The 5476-nt window shown below is 32.3% G+C and overlaps 1 long non-coding RNA gene across 1 annotated transcript; it reads left to right on the forward strand.

Annotated features, from left to right (window-relative positions):
- The first annotated feature begins 505 nt into the window (after positions 1-505).
- LOC132741806 (uncharacterized) lies at positions 506-1874 on the forward strand. The gene is made up of 3 exons (XR_009627343.1): positions 506-635; positions 872-908; positions 1321-1874. It is a non-coding gene; the product is annotated as an uncharacterized LOC132741806 (long non-coding RNA).
- The last annotated feature ends 3602 nt before the right edge of the window (positions 1875-5476 follow it).

Here is a 5476-nt window from a genome sequence, read left to right on the forward strand (position 1 = left end):
GATTGTTATTGTTGTAAATTTAAATCCATTCGAAACAGAAAACAAAAAATAAAACTTACCGCGATTTCAATAAAATTAGAGTAACGTTACAGTAGACGTTTTATCTTCAGTTACATAGTTTAATAATGGAATACAGGTAGCTAGAGTAGTTTGACTTCCTTTTTATTATAGTAAAGATATGTTATTTGTTTTATTTACGATGCTTAGTCTTCATGTGTTATCTTGTTTTTAAAAAATAAATATTTAAAAGATAAAGATATTAAACAATTATTACCATCCGCCATCGCACCACGTTAAGAATGCTAGTGTCAGTTTAAATTAATGTGTATTCAACCAATTAATTCATTCTAAAAATGTTTTAAATATATAAAATATAAGTAACGTGTGGGTTTTTCCCACTAAAACATTATTTTGCGCATGTCACTAAGGGGGTCTCCCTAATTACCGACAAGAACCGTCAGGAACCGACAAGAACCGACAAGAGCCTATATATTACAAACAAACAAAAACAATCGTTGATTGGTTGTTTAGAAGGGTATTTCCCGGTTCCAATTATTTTTACACAGCGTGACACTCGGTAGTAACTACTAATTCTAAGGCTGTAGTTATCGACACATGGACGCAATTATCGACAGGTACTTTTTAATTGAGGACACTAATCCTTTTTAATGGACATATTGATAATAATTATGTTTTATAATATCATGACAATCATTATATTGCAAAAAGTATTTACTTAAATTAATAAATCGTGATTTACATGTGTTTGCAGTTTATTTTTTTAATTGAATTGAACTTTGAACCCAAGTTGCAGACCCCTAAATTTTAAGAAAAATGATAAGTCAATAACCAATTTCAATTTTTTATTCAGATGTATTGATGTAAGCAGAGATAGTAAAGACTGTGATGTAAGTACATGTTTAAGGTAACATACCTTTGATGTAAGTATAAGATAACATACAGACATAGTTAATTCAACAAACCATTGCATTTGAATACCACCACCACCACCAACATCATCATCATCATCGGAATCCATGTATGGTATATTTTCCTCAGAAGAGGTATTGCTGGCATATATATGCCTCTACTTTTTTTCTTCTTTTCTATCAATTTCATTTTCTTTCTTATCTTTTACAACTCTTTCTTTCTTTCTCTTCCTCTCTCACTTTTCTTGCTTTATCTTTCTATCTTTCTTACTCCTCTTTTTCTGGTCTTCTCTTACTTTCTCTCACATTAACAAATTCAAAGCAATAGAACCTTACAACACTTTTGGGATTTTATTTCTAATGGAATTGACTTTTCTTTTCTTTATTTCAGGGATAATGAGTTTATTAAAGGCAGAAGACTTGTCTGAGACAGTTGAAGTATATGTAGTTGCTACTATAAGCTCAGAGTCAGATGGACCCACTTGCCTTCAGGAGATATTAAGGGGAAAAGGCCTGATCACTTAAGAACTTAGTCAAAATCTCTTTCTTGGATAGTGAATAACCTGAAATATAAAATAAAGATTCATAGTCATGGCAAATGAGTTTAAATAGATGAAGAACCTATTAATATATATAAGGACATTTGTTTTGAAATATTTAGTAAAGAAGTTATCAAAATTACATACATTTGTAGTATAAAATACATGAACCATAACAGCATTAAAAGGTGCACTTCATAGATTATTTCAGCATATAATGTTTGTTTTCTGATTTCAACAGAGTATATTCCAAAATTCAAGGTAAAACTTTTGCCATCAGATTTGCATAGTTTATAAATTTGAGCTTTCTCCTCAGCAGGAGTCGAAACTGACGGAGGTCCGGGCCTTGTTGGCATTTCAGGAACTCTTCCCAAATGGTTATCTTAAAAGGGTGGTCCTTGGAACCCCATATAGCCTGGCAGCCTTTACCTTCGACATCCATTACATCTCATAGTTGACTTCAACTTCCCCTCATTTTGGGTGGCAAGTATTGGACCCTCTTATGATTTTGAGATGACATCTAGAACAGGAGTAATATTCTTTCATGACTGTATTGAAACCTATCATCTTTATGACTTTAAAGTTTAAAATTTGTCTGAGGTAGAACTAAATGTTTACTGTTGAACATTATATGTAAATGGATAATTGAATAAAACATTGATATACTATATAGTTACATTATTTTTATACTCTTCAATAAAATTGTTTTAAAAACATAAATTTTTATTTAAAATTTGCAATGTGTCGATAACTGTAGACCTATCTGTTTACTGGACGTAGTTATCGACACCCCCCTACAACTGTATCAATACTGTTAATATTGCATATTTAGTGGTCTGCAACCCATACACATCTAATATAAGACTAAACAAAGTGGAATAACTCTCGGAAAAATAAAGCGAAAATCACAACTTTCAGATATTACGTAACTGACTGCCTTACCCTGTGACGTAAGCTGTCCTGTCTAGTAAACAAATTGATGCAACGGTTGTAAAATGCATGCAAATTTGACTTGACCAAACTGCGTGGACTTTTGCAAAATAGCAAAAAGAACGTGCAGATAGTGTTTCAGGGAAATGATTACCTCAAATGTATTTGACAAGTTAATTTGAAAATTTTAAATAATGAAAAATAATAAAACTGTCGATAACTATAGACTGTCGATAATTGAAGCACTTGCTCCTCTATATTTTTTATATTTGATAAGGTTTTTTTGTATTTTTTTATAGAAAATTAAATATATGCGTACCGACAAGAAAAATTCGAGTGCAACGCGTACTGTTACTGTTACGTTGACACCGACAAGAAAGATTTGTTATTTCCAATATAATATAAATAATATAATCAGTTGCAAAAGTTGTGGTCAGAATATCTTATAAACATGTTTCAAACCTTATCTGTAGTCATAAAATAGTTTTTCATGACATTGCATGAATGTATATGCAACCGACAAGAAAAAAAACAGGGATCATGCGTAATGAAGATTTACCGACAAGAAATTGAGAACGAGCTGTAGTGTAGATGTAGAACATGTATATAATCTTTTTTTTGTAATTAAATAACTTTTAAGACTTTAAACTTTCAAATTGTAATGCATATAAGAAAAAATATTTGTGTTTATTCCATTTAGTTTTAAAAATATTTTTAACAAATCGATTACCGACAAATTAAACATTCTCACATCACATAAACCATTATTTTATAGTCAAGTATATAATTTTTTATAATATAATCCATGTCATGTGTCATTTATGTATTATATGTTGTATTTGTAAATTTAATATGGTGATAAGCTTTTTATGCTTAAACCAAGTAATAAAGTTTCTGTTCTGTTCTGTTCAATGTACGAATTATCTCTTCTTTCACAGCTGTTCATTTCGAAATTGTTTTCGCACCTTTTCACCCTTAAAGTTTTCACAGCTTTGATTAAATTAAATCGCTCAAAAGCTAACTGAGTGAGAAACACCCCAAGACACCCTAAGACACCCCAAGACTATCCTAAGACACCCCAAGACTATCCCAAGACACCCCAAGACTACCCAAGACTATCCCAAGACACCCCAAGACTACCCCAAGACACCCAAGACACCCAAGACTACCCCAAGACACCCAAGACTATCCCAAGACACCCCAAGACTATCCCAAGACACCCTAAGACTACCCCAAGACACTTTGTTTAACTGATATGTAATTACGATCTTATTTTACAGTGTTCACGGGAGGTAACTATGTTTTCACATGTATAGAATTATCTCCCTTCTCAGGGATATCACACGTACGTGTCAACAAGTTATCAACCTAATGGCGCTGATTATAACTCTATTTTGATGTAGTGTAAGGTTATTTCTGCGACAATGTCATTTTATGAGTGACGCATTTTTGATTAATTAATCGATTAATTGTCGCTGCAATGTAATTCAAGCTATATTTTAGTTAACACATACAAACACATACAAACAAACATATTATTAAAATATGATTGAAGAAACACAAGAATTACATCTTATTTTTTTTATTCCAACCTGTTTCACAACTCCATGGAGTTAAATCCAATAATGATATCGGTTGTACCTAGTTACTCCCCTGAGATTATCTCCTAAGGGTCGTATATTTATAAAACTTTTCCAATTTATAAGTTAATTTCCATTAAGAAGATTCTTGGGATGTCTTGCGGTAGTCTTAAGGTGTCTTGGGGTAGTTTTTGGGTGTGTTGGGATAGTCTTGGGTGTCTTAAGGTGTCTTGGGGTAGTCTTTGGGTGTCTTAAGGTGTCTTGGGATAGTCTTGGGGTCTCTTGGGATAGTCTTGGGGTGTCTTGGGGTAGTCTTGGGGTGTCTTGGGGTAGTCTTGGGGTGTCTTGGGGTAGTCTTGGGTGTCTTGGGGTAGTCTTGGGTGTCTTGGGATAGTCTTGGGGGTGTCTTAGGGTGTCTTGGGGTAGTCTTGGGGTGTCTTGGGATAGTCTTGGGGGTAGTCTTGGGGTGTCTTGGGATAGTCTTGGGGTGTCTTAGGATAGTCTTGGGGTGTCTTAGGGTGTCTTGGGGTGTTTCTCACTCAGTTAGCTTTTGAGCGATTTAATTTAATCAAAGCTGTGAAAACTTTAAGGGTGAAAAGGTGCGAAAACAATTTCGAAATGAACAGCTGTGGAAGAAGAGATAATTCGTACATTGAAACAGAACAGAACAGAAACTTTATTACTTGGTTTAAGCATAAAAGCTTATCACCATATTAAATTTACAAATACAACATATAATACATAAATGACACATGACATGGATTATATTATAAAAAAATTATATACTTGACTATAAAATAATGGTTTATGTGATGTGAGAATGTTTAATTTGTCGGTAATCGATTTGTTAAAATATATTTTAAAAACTAAATGGAATAAACACAAATATTTTTTCTTATATGCATTACAATTTGAAAGTTTAAAGTCTTAAAAAGTTATTTAATTACAAAAAAAAGATTATATACATGTTCTACATCTACACTACAGCTCGTTCTCAAATTTCTTGTCGGTAAATCTTCATTACGCATGATCCCTGTTTTTTTCTTGTCGGTTGCATATACATTCATGCAATGTCATGAAAAAACTATTTTATGACTACAGATAAGGTTGAAACATGTTTATAAGATATTCTGACCACAACTTTTGCAACTGATTATATTATTTATATTATATTGGAAATAACAAATCTTTCTTGTCGGTGTCAACGTAACAGTAACAATACCGTTGCACTCGAATTTTTCTTGTCGGTACGCATATATTTAATTTTCTATAAAAATACAAAAAACCTTATCAAAATATAAAAATATAGAGCAAGTGCTTCAATTATCGACAGTCTATAGTTATCGACAGTTTTATTATTTTTCATTATTTAAAATTTTCAAATTAACTTGTCAAATACATTTGAGGTAATCATTTCCCTGAAACACTATCTGCACGTTCTTTTTGCTATTTTTGCAAAAGTCCACGCAGTTTGGTCAAGTCAAATTTTGCATGCATA

This window comes from Ruditapes philippinarum, unplaced genomic scaffold (genome assembly GCF_026571515.1).
Source record: "Ruditapes philippinarum isolate M1 unplaced genomic scaffold, ASM2657151v2 ctg14731_1_1_1_1, whole genome shotgun sequence".
In the NCBI taxonomy this organism is placed as follows: Eukaryota; Metazoa; Mollusca; class Bivalvia; order Venerida; family Veneridae; genus Ruditapes; species Ruditapes philippinarum.